General features: G+C 43.8%; 1 long non-coding RNA gene across 1 annotated transcript; it reads left to right on the top strand.

The window, feature by feature from the left end:
* The first annotated feature begins 13,157 nt into the window (after positions 1-13,157).
* LOC135919274 (uncharacterized) lies at positions 13,158-17,158 on the top strand. Its single transcript, XR_010569930.2, has 6 exons — positions 13,158-13,384; positions 13,485-13,532; positions 14,215-14,323; positions 14,668-14,773; positions 15,166-15,320; positions 15,786-17,158. It is a non-coding gene; the product is annotated as an uncharacterized lncRNA (long non-coding RNA).

Raw genomic sequence — 17,158 nt, 5'->3', positions numbered from 1 at the left:
AGTTCCTGAGAGTTGCATCATGTAGTCGGGTCTTGAAGCAGCGCTGGTAGTTCTTTGCACGCAACAAATGCGCTCTTGTGCGGTCAAAATTTCCGCGCGATTGGTCGTTCGAGACACTTTGCGTGTATTCGCGGGTTTCTTTCACGCTCGGAAAAAAACACTTTTATGTAGCACCTATTGAGCAATAGAAAGCTGTATCGGGAGTTTTCCATGTCACTCTACAAGTTTTCATTGACAGTTTTCATATAATTATAATATTTGAGAAGTTGATCAAATAAATAAGACTAATTATCTGCTTAGGTGAATTGAAAATGTAATTTCATTATTTCCAAGCGACGGCAAACATCGTTACCTTAGTTCTGTCCAGCTAAGTAGCATTCACACATTTTCGAACTCTGGTTAAGGTAAGCTGGGAAACCCTGTATAAGGACCCGCTACACCGCTTACTCTAAGCGATACTCAACACGAGTCCCGTGATACCATACACTGCCAGTATCAGTGGTATCTCTGTGATGCCTTCTGTTTTCATGTACGGCAGCGTAGTTGTACATACTTTTAAACACGGTACCCTGCATAACGAAATTCTGAATACTTCAGACTCCCAAGTTATTGTGCTGACTAGTCTGTAGGCCATCCAAGAGATAATTGAAATATACATGCCTGTAAGCTTGCACAAAGGCACAAGCAACACACTGAGTGCTAGCAAAACTTTGGAGAATGATCTCTTTGAAAGCATACACATGCCGAAGTATCCGAAAGACGCAGATGAGATGTGTTTATCATCAGTCAATCAATCAACCATTTTCACTTCTTCTTACAAAAAAAACTGAAACAAACCAAACAATAGACGTGTCGATGCTACATTATACACGTCGCTAAAGTCGTAGTAGCATAGCATAGTCAGCTCTCAACAATTCGCTTCTGTCGTCTGTTTCCGTTCATAAATTCTAGCTTCAAGTTCCAAAACACATACACGGCCTTCTAGCCAACCTCTCCACTTTTGCTAACATCACAGTATCTCTCTTTCGAATACATGTGACGATAGCTATAATTCGTCCAACTGGAAAATGAGTTTAAACCCATAGCAGATTTGTATCCTTCGCCCTTAAGTAAAATCCACAAGATGCAGTAACACACTTAAGATCGCATGTCACTTGAGTCAATAAGGGCTTTTCTTATAGGTATAGACGAACGAAACAACCTTTACTTATTTATCTCACTCGGTTTTAAACAAGCTTAATACCAGGAGATACCGAAATGCTCCTTTTTTTTTTCAGTCCAACACTGGCAAAGAAACCATCTCATTTATGAGGGTTGCCGGCTGAGACGTGAGTGGAATACTGTTTGCACGATCCTCTAGAGTCGGAGCGGTGAACGGTGAGTAGGAAGACACGCAACTTTCTCGCGAAAAAAAAAAGTATATGCTGCTAAATGCAAGCTGCAAACTTAAAAACGTTCACGGATAACAGAACAAGAGTCACAAGAAATGCGACAACGAAGAGCGGCAGGAAATGGTGATCAGACGTCGGGAGTGAGCGGGGCGTTGAAGCCAACACCGTCGCCAAGCGGTTCGGATCAATGCCTGAGGGAGCAGACGGCCTAATGCGCTGTTTGAAATAGGAGCCGTTGAGCTCTGGGACGACGGGAACAGCGGGATCTCGTTCTGTTTTCTGATATAAGGGATCTAAGAGTTTTTATTTCCTACTCACCTCTTGCTTGTTTTTGAATTGTTTGACAACTGACAACCATAAAAGTCTGTCGTAGGACCTGCAGCTACATCTGCAATAGGGAGCCGATAGAGAGTGTCTGTTTACAGGCGAAAACCGTTTTTCTTGACTGCCTACGCATAGCTGCGTCGCGTCTTGCATTAGACAACGCCTTAAGTCGAGGCGTATATTAATAAGCAGTGCGTTTTCGGTACTTCAGCACCTGAGGTTGTGCTTTTTTTTTTTATTGAGTACCTGCATCGCCTTAGAAGGCATTACAGCAGGGGGGTATATACATATCTACATCAGTTGACACTCATTTCAACACACAAAGCGCGGTAAAACGTTTCATTACATTGTATACCAACAATATTTGACGGGAGAGCATTCCACTCCCTCGTGGCCCTGTAAAAAAATTCACAACGCAAGGTGTCACCCTTAAAAGGAAATTCATGGAGTTTCAAGGCATGGTCTCTTCTACGGGAAATGTACGATGGTAATTTAATATATTTGTTCCTGTCGATGCCTATTTTAGAATAGTAAATACTGTGAAAAAATTTGAGTCTGAGGCACTTTCTTCTATCCTTTAGATCTTGCCAATTAAGTCTGCGCTTGCCTTCGGTAATACTGAAGTCTTTGTCGTAATTACCAAGAACGAATCGAACCGCCCTATTCTGAATTTTTTCCAGTGAATCGACTAACTGACACGTATAAGGATCCCAGCAAATGCAAGCGTACTCAAGTACCGAACGTACGTGAGTAAAATACAGCTGTTCTTTCAATTTACTAGGTAATTGGCCGAAATTTCGACGGAGGAAGCCCCACTTTCGTGCCGCCTTTTACATCTTTTACATGCTTTTGGTTTGAACTATATAATATATAGCAGTTCGCCTTGAGATATCAGAGACAAGGTTGTTACCGCCGGTTCCAAAGTTTCACGGTCGGGCGTGATTGCAGGAATCGTAAAATAATCTAGCTGCGCGAACATCTCTGACGTGAAAAGTAAGCGCTTTTCATAAGACACATTTTTCGGCATTTGTTTCAGGGCTCAAAAAACGCCAAAGCTCAGAGCAAGTCGCTGCAATAAAACACGAAACTGCAAATTGAAGACCCAAGAGTAATGTTTGCAGCTTTTTCAAACAGTCTTGATGTCACACAGGAAACTCTCACAATAATTTAGCGAGACCTAAGCGTCCCATGCAGTAGCGGTCTTGTAGATGAACAGCCACCTTTCATGAGGTAAAAAGACTCAGTTATCCACTGAGAACGTGGCGTTTTCCTTCGAAACCATCTGCTTCAACACCATCACGACCACCACGACGTCTTTTCAAAACGTACAAATAGATTTCTTCCCCGTTGAGAGCAGTTATTCTTGGTTGATGGAATTTTCCTTGATCTGTAATGGTTTTCGAAATATTGACGAAAAATGTGCTGCCGGCCTCCCTACAACAACAAACTCTTGAATTAGTGCATACATGACGTGAGGTGAAACGTTGAACATCCTAAAGCAGTTAAACCGTCCGCACTTGATGCTGCATTTTGTATTTTAGAAAGCTACGACTCCCAGTCCTCCTGGTGAAAATCGACTAGGGTTTCAATTGTGGAGAACGAACAGACTTCGAATGTGAAGCATGCAGTATACTTATAATATTTTGGTCTTTGTCTTGAACTTCCTTTCTGATATGAACGTGCATTGTCACGAAGTCAGCATCGTAAACCTCCTGGCATTTCGAAGAACTGCCAAGTGTTACGTTTTTGGTAGCCTTCATATGCCAGGTGATCCGTTTTAAGTTTTACTTAACCTTAAGAACATGGCCAGTGACAGATAGCATAACTGTAGGCTTGAGCTGGATTATTCAGAAAGGGTGGACAATACTTGGAAGAAAAATTGAAACACATATTCAACTAATTAACTTCTTATTTAATTACTTTATATAACATATTGCAATTTACGAATTGCAGCCAGTGAGTTTGCTAGGCGTATGCACAAAAATCAACACATTTTTTTATTATTCGAGTATATTAAACCAAGTAGGTGGCGTGATTAACCAGGAGAAACGGAATACTTGTATTTCACATGCCGCTAATTTAAGCGCTTAATTTATCAATGTCTAAAATATCACTTAACTGGAGCTGGGCAGGTCATGTAATGCGTAGGTTAGATGGCTCCTGGTAGGTATAGGCAAAGTGCATGAAAATATATTATTTATTATTATTATTTGGGGTTTTACGTGCCAAAACCACTTTCTGATTATGAGGCACGCCGTAGTGGAGGACTCCGGAAATTTCGACCACCTGGGGTTCTTTAACGTGCACCTAAATCTAAGCACACGGGTGTTTTCGCATTTCGCCCCCATCGAAATGCGGCCGCCGAGGCCGGGATTCGATCCCGCGACCTCGTGCTCAGCAGCCCAACACCATAGCCACTGAGCAACCACGGCGGGTTGCATGAAAATATAGTATAACGAATACATTCAGCAAAGCTACATTATCGGTTAGGTTATTCATTGTCTGTGCATACAGCTTGACAACTCAGTTCTGCAGAAGCTCGCAAGGTGGAGGAAAGTACCTGAAAGGAAAAAAAAAAAATTTGTTTTCCACCCGAATCGAAGCAAGAAGCTACAACGGAAACCCCTATGTGTTGCCTTTGTAGCTTCGTGTTACACTTCGGGAGGATGACAATTTTTCCCTTTAATTTTCATACATCATGGTATAGCAGCAGGTTGTGCAGTTCCTAGGAGGATAGGAATGTGAAAAGTGTGTAAGAATGAATCGTCGATAAATTGAGTAAAGGATCACTGCCAGAAATACTGAGTGAACCAGCCAAAAAATGACTCGGTTATGTGAGCAATGCTTAAAACTGTATAGCACTAAAGTTCCAGAATGATCTATTTAGGCAGCATCTTACGCAGTATATCTTCAATTTTCTTCAATTGCGCAATAGATACTGAGATAACGCAAGCCTTAAACCGCTAGTGCAGATAGGGACATTTTGACGCTTCCTCAAGCTTTTGTACTATGGCTCTCCTCTGGTGAAACTTCCCACTTTTTCTTCCTTGTTTTATATATGAGATTATTACAACCTTTGACTATCTTCAGTCTTCTAGTGAAAATATTAGCAACAACTACCTGCTGTTTCCGCGGCTGCTAGCGTCCCCGCAACGCAGACAGAATTAGAGTCAAGCTGTTCAAGCAACAGACAGAACATTAGCGCATGATGTCCAGCCTATCCCTTTTCAAGCTCATAGCAAGCTGTCGCGCACGTCGGAGATGTCTCCTAGGTCGATACGGTCACGTCGTTGTCAAAAAACAGAGCCCACCCGGCCGTCACTGAACCGGCGCTTCACCGTGCCCTGGAGCCTAAAATATGGGGGCTGCTGGCTAAGCTATTCCTTTTTGTTTTTATCTACGAGCTTCTCTATGTCGCCCGCGAATTCGGGAGAGGCGAGGGCAAGGGTTCGCTGAAAGGCGTTGTCTGAGTCACTACACGCAGATGTACTGCCCCCCCGATTCCCCCGCTGTCCTCAACTGTCCTCGCATCGTGAACGCAACGTCGATAAATCGATGACCGCAAGAAAGGGACGGGCTGCAAAAGAAGCCCTTCCGAACCTGCCAGGTGCGACCCGCCGGGCTTCGCCCGGTCGAGAGGGGGCTGCGCTGCTCGTTTTATGTTGCTTACGTTCTTTCAATTTTGCTCTTTGTGTGCCGCCTCCCCCACCTCCCATTCTTTTTTTTTTCTGGACTTTTTCTTCGTTGCCTACGCCCAATTTTAGGTTCGTGTACTGCATCTACCCTATTCCTTTCCAGCTAGACTGCCCTCTGTATTTTTAAAGAAAATGTGTCTTTTTTTGGTTTTCTCTATGCACATTAAGGGTGCTCTAAAATCGAGCAACATGATCGAAAATTGGGCGCCTTTGTTTGTGCGCTTCAAAAAGTAAAGGTATGTAACAAAGAAAAAAGAAAGTAAGAAGAAAAAGACTAACGATTGTGTTGACAGAAGTGCGCAGCTGGAAGGAAGTGCACCTGCCAAACTTCCGGAAAAGCAGGACGTGTAGCAGTTTGTTCCACCTACATTTTTTCTTCCTCTACCAACTAACTGTAAGATTAAATGCAGTTGATCAGGTAGTTCTAAACTGCTGGGCGTTGCTGACGCATTCTGTCCTGATGTGAATTTCCTTTAGGCATTGGCCAAGGTGCGTTCAATAAATGCAGTTTAGATGCACTCTGACTTGTGGATTCCGTTTCTGTTTTCAACTAGTTTTCTAGTATGTTTTTGTGAGACGTAACAAAAGAAAATGATTAAAATGCAACCCCACTGGCCCTTTAGTGAACGCTCTTGACGCGCCCACATGAGGCTTGCTGTTGTCTCAACGCATGACTCAGGCATGCAGACAGTTTTATGCAAGTGCTGGAGGGCCACAAGATTCGCTTCAACTACACCTGAGTGTCTTCTGGCAGTTGGGACCAAGGTCAATGTACTTTACAACTCTGGCGTAATATTTCTGCAGAAACCCGCAAGGTGAAGAGAAATAATTAATTAAACGAAAATGAGAGATTCATCTAATCGTAGCAATTGCTGCAAAGGAACCCTATACGGTTTACTCGAAAAAAAAGTGACGCAGTTGAAGAAAAATTCATCCTGGTCCGTGACTCGAACCCAGGACCACCACCTTTCCGGGCCAGCCACTCTACCATGTGAGTTAACGAGGCGGCTAGCAGAAGGCAGGGCGAAGTCGAATTCATCAACAACTCGAAGCAATGGCAAGAGTTTGGCGTAATAATTCTGCAGAAACCCGCAAGGTGGAGAGAAATAATTAATTAAACGAAAATGAGACATTCCCCCAATCGTAGCAATTGCTACAAATTGCTACGACCAGGACAAAGTTTTCTTCAACTGCGAGACTTTTCTTTCTAGGAACCCGTATGAGTTTCCTTTGTGGCAACTGCTGCCATTGGGTGAATATCTCGTTTTCGTTTAATTACTTTACGACTCGTTCACAATGATCAAAATATTACCAAAACTTTTTATTGCGAAAGAACTGTTTGAATGTACTTCAACACAAGTGTTAAACTGGCGCATGACACAAGTGGAAATATCCGTACGAACAGCCCAATAGGGACGTGCTCCCACACTTAAGCTAAAACAGTTGACAAAGTTCCTAACGGTAACTTATTGGACATGTGTCCTGTGAAACACCATACATGTGACGTGCCCACAAACTAGACATTTTGAGCGCCGTATTGTGTGCACAATGTTTTACAGGCCTTAAGCCACCCGCTACAGAAGTTCAGTGAATACGGCGTTTTATCATTACTGACCAAATTGGGACATTGCTTGCGGACACCACACAGTTAAAAAAACTGCAGTTTTCTTTAAAGGACGCTGTACTGGCAAACTCGGCAAATGGAACCTTCTTGCTAAAGAGTGACATTCAAAGTCAAGTCGTGGTGGGGCATGTGAAATCAGCCAGTCAGCCATCCAGCCATGACTCTTACGAGAAGACAGTATTGCCATCAGGCACTTCCCCCTCCTCTCCACACGTTCTCGTGCTCTCGGCTTGACTAGCGCTGTACCACACTCTAGGAAGGTGCCATAGGAAATATCGACCGGAGAGTACAGAGAGCCTAGGCCATCAAAGCCAGATTAACGATCAACGTGAGGCGCTCAGCTGTCGCACGTTGCTGGCACCAACGTCAAAGACAAAGTAGCGATGACAAGCCAAGGCTGCGCTGTGTTCATCGGCGCCTGCTATATTTAATCACACATCATCTTGCTGCAGCACCATGGACGGCATTTCTATCAAAAAGAGAGGTGGGTACACCTTCTTTTGTTTTCTATTTGCGCCTACCAAAAGAGTTGTAGCCATAAGCAAACGCTATGGTATTGAGCTAGAAGGAATTTTGTAAGTAGAATACACTTTTTTGCGTAAAACGAACACAGCGTATTGAAGGCAGCTACGACTACTGAGAGCGACCGCCTACGAATTCCAGAAATTAAAGACGATAGAAACTTTGACACAATCGCAATCTCGGTGTTCTTACTAAACGGAATGACAAGATCACTTACATGGTTAAATACCACCACTACGAAATTCGACCTAGAGCAATGGAACAAAATGTTAATAACTGAATTTCATTTAGCTAACTGCATGTTGTGATATTTAGTCGATGTTCATCCGTTCATTCATACAACCCGCTTGAACAGAACTTGCCATCTATACGGGTAATTTGGGAAACACTGATCGAAAAATAAAGAAGCTTGATATGTAGGATAGCGAACTAAAAAGTCACATGTGAACAGACAGTCAACAAGTCGAAGGACGAATATCAAGGTAAAATCGATAAGACAACCTAAGTGCGTGGTTTGCAACGGGCCCCACACTGAATCAATTTCAGTATGGCCGCAGAACGAAGCAGCCTCTCTTCAATACCAACACGACATTATCTATGGTCGCACACAACAGCACGGTGCAGCGGAACCAAACAAGAATACGATGAACCCAGCGCAACCACCTCGCCCATCACAAACGCCTAAGCATCAGGACACTTCTATGAAATAGGCAAAAGCAGCAAAGGGACGACCACAGCGAGAGCAAAGTTTTGGGGCATAACCAAGCCAACACCAAGACCAACAAGAAATTCAGGAGGGATCTCGTCAGAAGAGCAACCACGCGGCAAACATGCGACAGAATACGGGCACATCGCGACCAGAAAGTGTAACAAAACAGACGAACTCCTCTGCTTCTATTGCTGAACTTGTCATTCCAATGCTGTTTCGTCCTTTAAAAACCACACTTGCCGTGATTCCACAGGATGATAACCTCCCGGATGCGAAGTCCGCATTTTTCGATGGAACAAGTGATATTGCAAAAGACTACATCAGCCACTGTGCAAGCGGGGTATGAATAATTCCTGTCAAAATCTCACCATATTACAGTGCGACGCGAATAGTCTTCCCTCTAAGTGTGCGGATTTTAGAAAACTGCTTGCTCAGTTCTCCTTTCCAGTGTCGTGTATTACCGAGGCCGTTGTAGAAAACGCTTTTAGACTAACTAACCATGTTGTTTATACGTCCTCTTGATCTTCAGAACTAAGCAGAGCGATGATCTGTGTTCGAAGAGACCTGCAGTCATCGTTATTAAGTGCCGCAGTGACAGACATCTCAGAATACGTATCATGTGAAGCTCGGTGTGGCCGAGTAAATATCACTATGGTCAGTCTTTATCTAAGACCCTCCACAAATATTTCGCTTTCCAGATTGACGGGCCTTTTTTAAACATACACAGTAATATTTTGTGGGGATATTAATTTGCGCCATGTCACGTAGGGAAGTGCCCACTGTGATCGTCGTGGAAATGACTTAGAAAAGGCAATTAAGAAGAGTGGGCTGCGTTTGTTGAATGACGGCTCAGTGGTGTTCCTGCGGGGTTTTGATTTCTCCAGCTGCCTGAACTTCAGCTGCCGCTCTGCTCAAATGACATTGCATCTGGAGCAACATGGAGAACATACATTGAAACAAGGGTTAGATCATTTTCCTATTCTAATACAGATTCCAGCTCATGCTGGACTCAGCGTCTGCAACTTATGCTACAACACAAGTTTTTGGGTATTATTACAGACAGACGGCTATCGTGGGCTTCCCAAATAAAATCATTTCAGGAGAAAGTAAACTCCCTAACCAACATTCACTGTCAATTTGTAGGAGTTAGATGGGATAGTTCACCCTCTTCCTTATTACGCATTCACTCGGCAATTATTAGACAGACAGTAGCATACTCCTGTGCTACATGGAATATCCTGTAATCTAGAGGAAACAATTCAAAGATTGCTGGCCAGAAGCCTTCGCATATGTTTTCCTGTTACGCGTGAATCTGCCAGGGCTTTGGTAAATGCTGAGTCCCGACAACCAACTTTTCATGCACTAAGATTTACGGAACATGGTCGTCAATTTTTTCGTTTGACAACACAACACGCTAATCATCCGCTATGCCAAGACCTTCAGGATAGAACTGCTGCACGCATACATGAAGAAATACGGCCGTGCAAGCACTTAGTGCCTGCTTACGAATACTGGCTTACTTGCGCAACTCATCCCCCATGGCGACTAGCAATTCCAGAAATAATCACTTCAATTCCTGGAGCACGTCTAAAATGTGATATGCCTGTAGTTGCGATAAAACAAGTAACTTTATCACAACTTTACACTAAGTACGGAGATCGTATTCACGTGTATACCGATGAATCATGCTCGAAACAAAGCTCTACATCGGCGTTACATGTACCTGCATACCAAGAGAAAAGAGCCTACAAGCTTTGCCAATTTACAACGTCCACTACGGCAGAACTTTGCGCAATACTTTCTGCTTTACGTTACATGTGTCATCAGTCAGAACCAGTTTTCTGGGTAATTCTGAGCGACTCACAAGCCTCATTGCTTTGCCTAAATGAAATCAGCCTAAGAAACGCAAACAGCCCATTGACATACGATATACAGAAGACATAGACCATAGCGAAAGAACTACAACCCGACATAACTTTCCAGTGTACTCCAAGTCACTGTGAAATCCTTGGAAATGTAACAGCTGATCTCATGGCACGTGCAGCTCATCAAGAGAATGAATTATCACTACTTCTTCTAGCGGCGAGTTATGCGAGATGTTTAATGAACTAACTATGCGGGTAGATTGTCCGAGGAAAGTTGGTTCATAATTGATGCGCTGAACTCTCAATATATATAATATAGATCCTGGAACGGAATCCAATATACCATTTGAAATCAGTCGGTCTGTTGAAACAACAGTTCGTAGGCTTCGGCTAGGCATTGCCTATAGTAAAACTTTCCTGTATAAGATAAGAAAAACTAACAGTGCTACACGCTCATGTGAAGAGGCTGATGAAGACATAGAACACCTTCTTCTACATTGTAAAAATCATGATGCTCCCCGCAAGAACGTTTCGGAAAAACTACATGGCTTGGATAGACGGCCACTAATCTTAGGAAAGATTTTAGGTCCATGGCCAAGAGAAAAACTTCAAAACATCCCTAAGCGAACCTTAGTACAATTTTTGGAGGAATCAAAGATATCACAGAAATACTAAGTCATACAATAGCTGTTACCCCCGTTGTAATTATTGATCGACACTCCTAATTACATGTTCATTGTGTCTTTGTGTTCATGTAGCAGTTGTATTTGTTGTATTGAGAGCGCGGCATTCAAGTGCCCAGCACCTTCTGTGTGAACATCTTGGTTTTATGAACATTTATGCTGTGTTAACCCATGTGTTTGGTGTGTACACTTCGGCTTTGCGAGTATTTATGCTATGTGAACTCTTCTGTTGTGCGAACATTTATTTATATTGCAGTACTGAAGCTTATTACGTGAATGATCGTTCATGTGTTGATTAACATAGTTTTGTGATTGCTGACAACTTTCCGACGATAACTATCACGTAGGAGAAAAGGTGTAGCCGTCGCCAGGCATAGGCACCAATCTTTCCTTAAATACATTTAATAAAAAAATGAAGAGACGAACAGCAGGTCTCACATGTTGCAATAAGAATAATTGATCGTGTTCAAGCTAGCGCTTATAGCTGCACTTGATAACAGTACACCGAGCCCTAGCCCAGACAGAGCGGGAAATCGTGGAATGGCAAACGCGGGGAATTGCATAGCGTAACAAGGGACCTATGGAGGGCAAACGAGAACAGCTCATCAGCGTAATGGATCTCCATGCCGTGTTCTCATGACAGCTAGTTGGTCAAAGAACTGAGACGCTGGCTGTTTTCGATTTCGGCAGGTAGCGAATGGAGAAACGGGCTATTAATGATGAGGCAATGCAACTCATCCATGTTGAAACAAACCTCGCTGCGCTCCTATGTGTGGACATGTTTGGATATATTCAAATACGTCTGCCTTTGGAAAAACACCTGGAAGGCGGGAAATGGAAATTAAATACGATAAGCAAAACGAGAACAATGTAGAAGTGGACGCCAACGTTTCGACATGTGGACTTGTCTTTTTCAAGGCGACATGTGGTTTCCTGAGCACAGTACAGTAGAATCTCGATAAACGGAAATCGGTTAAACGGAATCAACGCTTAAACGGAACAAACGCCTCGCAGTTGGTTGGTTTTGTATTAAGGCAATGTAAAAAAAATCCCGTTAATCGGAACTCGAATTTTCAGACCACCGCATAAACGGAACCGAAAATAGACTCGAAACCACAACTTGACGTTCACGCAGAGCCCCATCGTGGTACGCATCACTGTCTCCCCTTCTTTCTCGCACACTGTAACCGCATCGCTTGCTCTCTGTCACGGTGCGCTTGCTGTTGTTAGGCTTCAGCCTTACATCCTCTGTTTAGCGTCGTCTGCGACATTTCGTCGCCAAGTGTTGTAGCAGACATCAGCATTGTAGCTGATGTCTGTCCCCCCCGATGAAAGCGAAGACGACTATGAAGAAGTCGAACACGAGACTGCCGACTCTGATCCTGTGGTGACACCTGCGCAGGCGGAACCGGCAGTCCAAATGCTGAAGAGTTTCTTCCAACGAGAAGAAGGTTCTGAACTGTTTTTGAGCAGCCTGTCTAGTATGAGTGGTGCCATTCAAAGAAAACGGTTGCGAGAGCTCAAACAAGCAAACATAAAGTCCTTTTTAACAAGCCAATAAATCGCAGTTCCCACTGATCTCCGCGGAATAAGTGGACTACTGAGATTTTTTTTTTAAATTTTAGTAGTGCTCTGAAAAAAAGTTCATTGCTTACCGCTTTTGTGCAATAAAGTTTGTGCCCATAGCGTACCGTCCTCTTTAATACCTAGATTTTGCATCTGAGATCCGCTTCAGCGGAGACTGCCAATTGCGCGCACGCCTGCCTCGTCGGGACCAAGCAGTCCGGAACGGATTGCGAAATCTTGAACATTCTCTCTCTAAACGAAACTCCTGATAAACGGAACATGTTTTCCCGGTCCCTTGAGGTTCCGTTTAACGAGAGTCCACTGTATATATATATAGGTAGGGTTCTTCTAAAAAGGAGAGGGGATAAGACGGGTGGGCGCGGCAACAACCGAAGGTATGTGTTAGCGGCGAGGGTGTATAATTTAGGATAAAGGAGTGCTGTGCACAAGGCCGGTGACACGACCATGGGCGCGATAACGTAACTCTATTCCAAACAAAAAGTGTTCCAAAATCCGGACGTCAAAATGACGCGACAGTTTCTGCGTATGGGGGCGGGAACCAGCGACGTTTTTCAATCTGTCCAATCAGCAGCCTCCATCGTTGCCGGAAGTATGTTTTGCTTGTTTTTTATTTGAAAAGGGACCGTATAGCAAGTGGCATAAAGACATAAACGTCTGATAAAAGAACAATTGTATGTTGCTGAGAGTAAAAGTGTTTTGTAATCTTTTAACGCAAGAGAAGTTGAAGCGCACTTGAAAGTAAGCACAAATATTTTAATTTTTTGAGTCATAGCCACACACGTGCCAATTCCGCATCCAATCCATTTCGCTACGCACACTTAAGATGGCGGCTACGTGAAAACAGCTGATCGGTCCTGTGGCCCGCACTTGGTGTATATTTGTCCGTAACGTGATTAGTTGAAATCTCGCCGTACGCGGTACTTTCGCCCGAGAAGAATTCTGGAAGCTGTGAACATCATGAAGACTGCGAAAGCGTAGTGCTCGGTGAGTAAACGCATCATTCTTTCTTGTGCTTAGTGACCAGTACCATCTGAACATCTGCTGGGTGATCGCATGGTGTTCACTTTTGCTTTTATTCGCATAGGATACGGAAGAATCGATGAAGGTTGGAAGGCATCTCAACAGATAGCTGGTAAGTAAACGTTTTTTATAAACGATCGCAACTGTCTCCGAATGTAGTCATGATTTAAATCGAGGGTGGTCTGTAAGAGAGGCTCATTTTTGTTTCTTTGCCACACACTGCTGCGCAGTGATCCATTCCCCCGTGCGGGCGGTACAGATGCTTCTGCTGGATATTCGCACGATAAAAGTTTTTTTGTTGTTGTTATTCACTTGTGTTAAATTTAACGTGGCATTTATGGCGTGATAAAATAACGACACATTAAATGAATGTAACCGTTATGTTTTAACGACGAATTGATATCTGAAACGGTACGATTTGTTGGTATTAATTCGCTGCGGTCCGGCGAAAATTGAGCGCGAAAAAGAAATGGCGGAGAGTAGCAACAGCGCGCGCGTTTCGGCCGCTATGCTAGTGGAGTTTATGGAGCAGCATCCGTACTTGGCGAGAGGCTCCACCAGCCTCTCGCCAAGTATGAGTGCTGCCCAAAAAAGGGAACTGTGGGCAGAGATTGCCGCTGCCTTGAACGCCGTCGGGCCGGCAGTAAAGATAGCCCGGCGCTGGCGCCTGTATTGGGCGCGCATGGCATATGAATGTAAAAAACTCGCGGCGCAGGTTGGCGCCGAAAAGAGGTGAGCCCGCGACTAGCAACGTCTTCGGAACGTATAAGCTGACGGTGTTCATGCATTTGCAGGAAGACGGGAGGTGGAAAGTTGGGCGGCCTAGAGGGTCGAGTGCTCGCCGTGCTCGCCCATACCGGCCCAGCTTCCGCCCCTGCGGATTTTTTTCACGGCGATGCTGAGGTGAGTAGCAATGTTCGTTGCTATGTGTACCGATGTCGGGCAGTTACACCGTGGTGAATATTTTTCCGTTGTGTGCTTGTGTGTGTATTCTTACAATTCAACACACATGCCAGCACATGATATCCGTACTTTGCAAGAACGGAAATGCTGCCCCACTGCTGTTAGAAACAGCTTGTGGTGGATTTCATGACTCGTTAATCCGAAAAGCATTAGCGACGAGTTGTCAAAGCTCCAAGGCACTAGTATGTCGCATGATGGATTAGGAATTGCGTGATAAGTGAAATAGACATTGCAACCAGGTGATGGAACTTAATCACATTATGTCCTGTACTTTATTGTTCCAGGAGGACGCAGCCAGTAGTAGTGAGGAGTCCGCTGAAGTGCCCCCTGCCCCACCAGCAGCTGCGCGCGTCTCGGTGGGCACGGAGCCGGGGACCAGTGGCACTGCACGTAAGGCACTTCAGCAGCTATTGCAATACGAACACATCACTCCAAGCATTATCTATTAAGAGCTTAGAAACAGAAATTGTGTATTTATATTATTTGCATGGCAAAGAAGAAGTGCCTGCCTAAGGGTCGCTGCAAAATGGAACAATAATGTGACTGTTAACATCATTTGTAATGCAGCGTACAAGCTGAAAGTACTATCAGTGTAGTATTTTATGATGGTGTAGTGCCTTTTTGTTTATGCAAATTGACTGTTCATTTTGTGAACGGTGTGTTGCCGGAATTATTTTTCTGGGCTTCCACCTGATAATGAACCAGTAAAATGTCTATGCAGGATGGAGCGAAATTAGTTTTCTTAACCGCTGTTTACTGATTTTATTTTTACGGACCATCAGCTCGGCAGCAGCCCCGCAGGCCACCCCGACTTCAGGTCCTCACGGACGCCGCATCAAGGACCACCGCGGACTATGCCCGGCAGAGCCGGTTAGCTGAGGCGGCAAACGCGGAGGCCGCAAGCTTCCACCAGCAGTTGCTGCAGCAACATCGGCAGGTGCGTACAACTTGGCCGGGTCATTTTTTGAAGAGGTGATTAGGGCACATGGTAATAATGTACATTACAACCATGTTACACATGAGAGGCATGTGTAGTCATTTGGCTCATTGGCTCATGCACGTTTATACATCTCCTTTGAGGTGTTCTTTAACACATAGCAACTTACAAAACATTTCCATGGTTGCATGTATCGCGACAGCATGATCATAATTTGTTTAACAATTCAACTAGTCAGCAATACTGCCTTCTGACAGGCAGAGGCAGCTTGGTATGATTTGTTACGTTTCACACGTTTTTAACATAACAGACCATGTACGTTTGCACGGCCATTTGTCATGTCATATGTGAATGATCTCGCTGCCCTCAAGAGTAACCTTGCTGAAACTGCAAGACTTGCAAACAGTGCAAATCGAGCATTTACATTGCATAACCTGTAGCTAACTAAGTGAATTTGTTTCGCAGCTGGTGGAAGAGCAGCGAGCGACGCGGCAAGTCCTCGAGCAGCTGGTGGCCGAGATGCGTGGTTCGCGAGAGGCGAACACCCTCATTGCGACCACGCTGCGCCAGCTGCTGGCTGCCCTGGCCGACCTGCGCGCGCCGCCTCAGCATTAAGGGGCAGCTTTTTTTTTTTTTTTGCCATATCATCCTTTAGTGCTTTGTTAGGTACAAGTGTCACCTATCTATGCATGTTTTTTTTTTATGCAGCACTAAAGGATGATATGGCTGTTTTCCGTAATTTCTGTCCCTAATCATATTTTTTTTCCAAGGTAATTTCTGTCATGTTTATTTTAATATCTAGTGCAAGTTTCGCGTTTCTGTTCATTACCGTGTTTTTTTAGTGTGTCATTTAGTCATTTTGTGTTTTTATCTATGTCCAAGTGAGACGGTATAAGGTATATTTACAATTTTTGTCATATTTTTGCGTTTCTGTTTTTTACCGTATTTTTTTCTCCAAGTTCATTCCATGTGTATTATTCTTTGTCCAAGCGAGACGGTATAACTTATATGTACATTTTTTGCCGTATTTTCGTTAGGTGTTGTTCACTTTTGTTTTGCTGTTACTTATATGTTTCAATGTGCGCCGTTCTTCCACGGAAGATACACTGTGCAATCACTTTTACGCCAACTATGACATTGTCTCGCACACATACAGGTGCGCTTTATAACTACAATACTGTGATAACTGGAAATCAATTTTCATGCTATATGTATGTCATGTTTGCAATGTATAACCATTTGTGCCTACGCAAAGTAGCCGAATTGGTATTTTTGTTAACACCAAGTGTACACACCCGAGCAGCAGGAAACGAAAGAGTGCTTTATTGCGAGAAGCATGTGTGTTTATACACAGGCAGGCCAGGCTTGCACATGCGTATCAATCTATACTTGATGATGAAGCCACTGGTCACACCAAGCACCTGTTACCTGTGGTGGTCGCTGTGATATTTCAGGTGTCCTTACCTATGATAGCAATACAATCTAGTCCCCATTGTAGTTGAGCACAGTTTGCGACGTATGTAACAGAGCCATCGATGTGGCCGCTATTTTGACATTCGCTGCCAGGCTGGTCTTGCAGCCGTTATATGAAATACCATTTTAGTGCCAAGCATTTTCTCACTTGTCGTTCCTTAGAAGCATGTCATGGCTGCTTTATATTGTGATCTTATTACGGCACTAGTCATTGAAAAGAAACTGTTTTGTGCTACAAACATGCCAACTACATAATAGAGAAGAGATCTTTCTTGCTGTTAAGTTGCTGGATGAAGAAAAATGGTTGTCTGCGAGTTCAAAAAAATGTCATTATGCTCGTGTCATATTTATGCAATTTAACATCT

The sequence above is a fragment of the Dermacentor albipictus genome, chromosome 2 (genome assembly GCF_038994185.2).
Source record: "Dermacentor albipictus isolate Rhodes 1998 colony chromosome 2, USDA_Dalb.pri_finalv2, whole genome shotgun sequence".
NCBI lineage: Eukaryota > Metazoa > Arthropoda > Arachnida > Ixodida > Ixodidae > Dermacentor > Dermacentor albipictus.
This window is presented reverse-complemented; position numbering and strand designations above follow the sequence as displayed.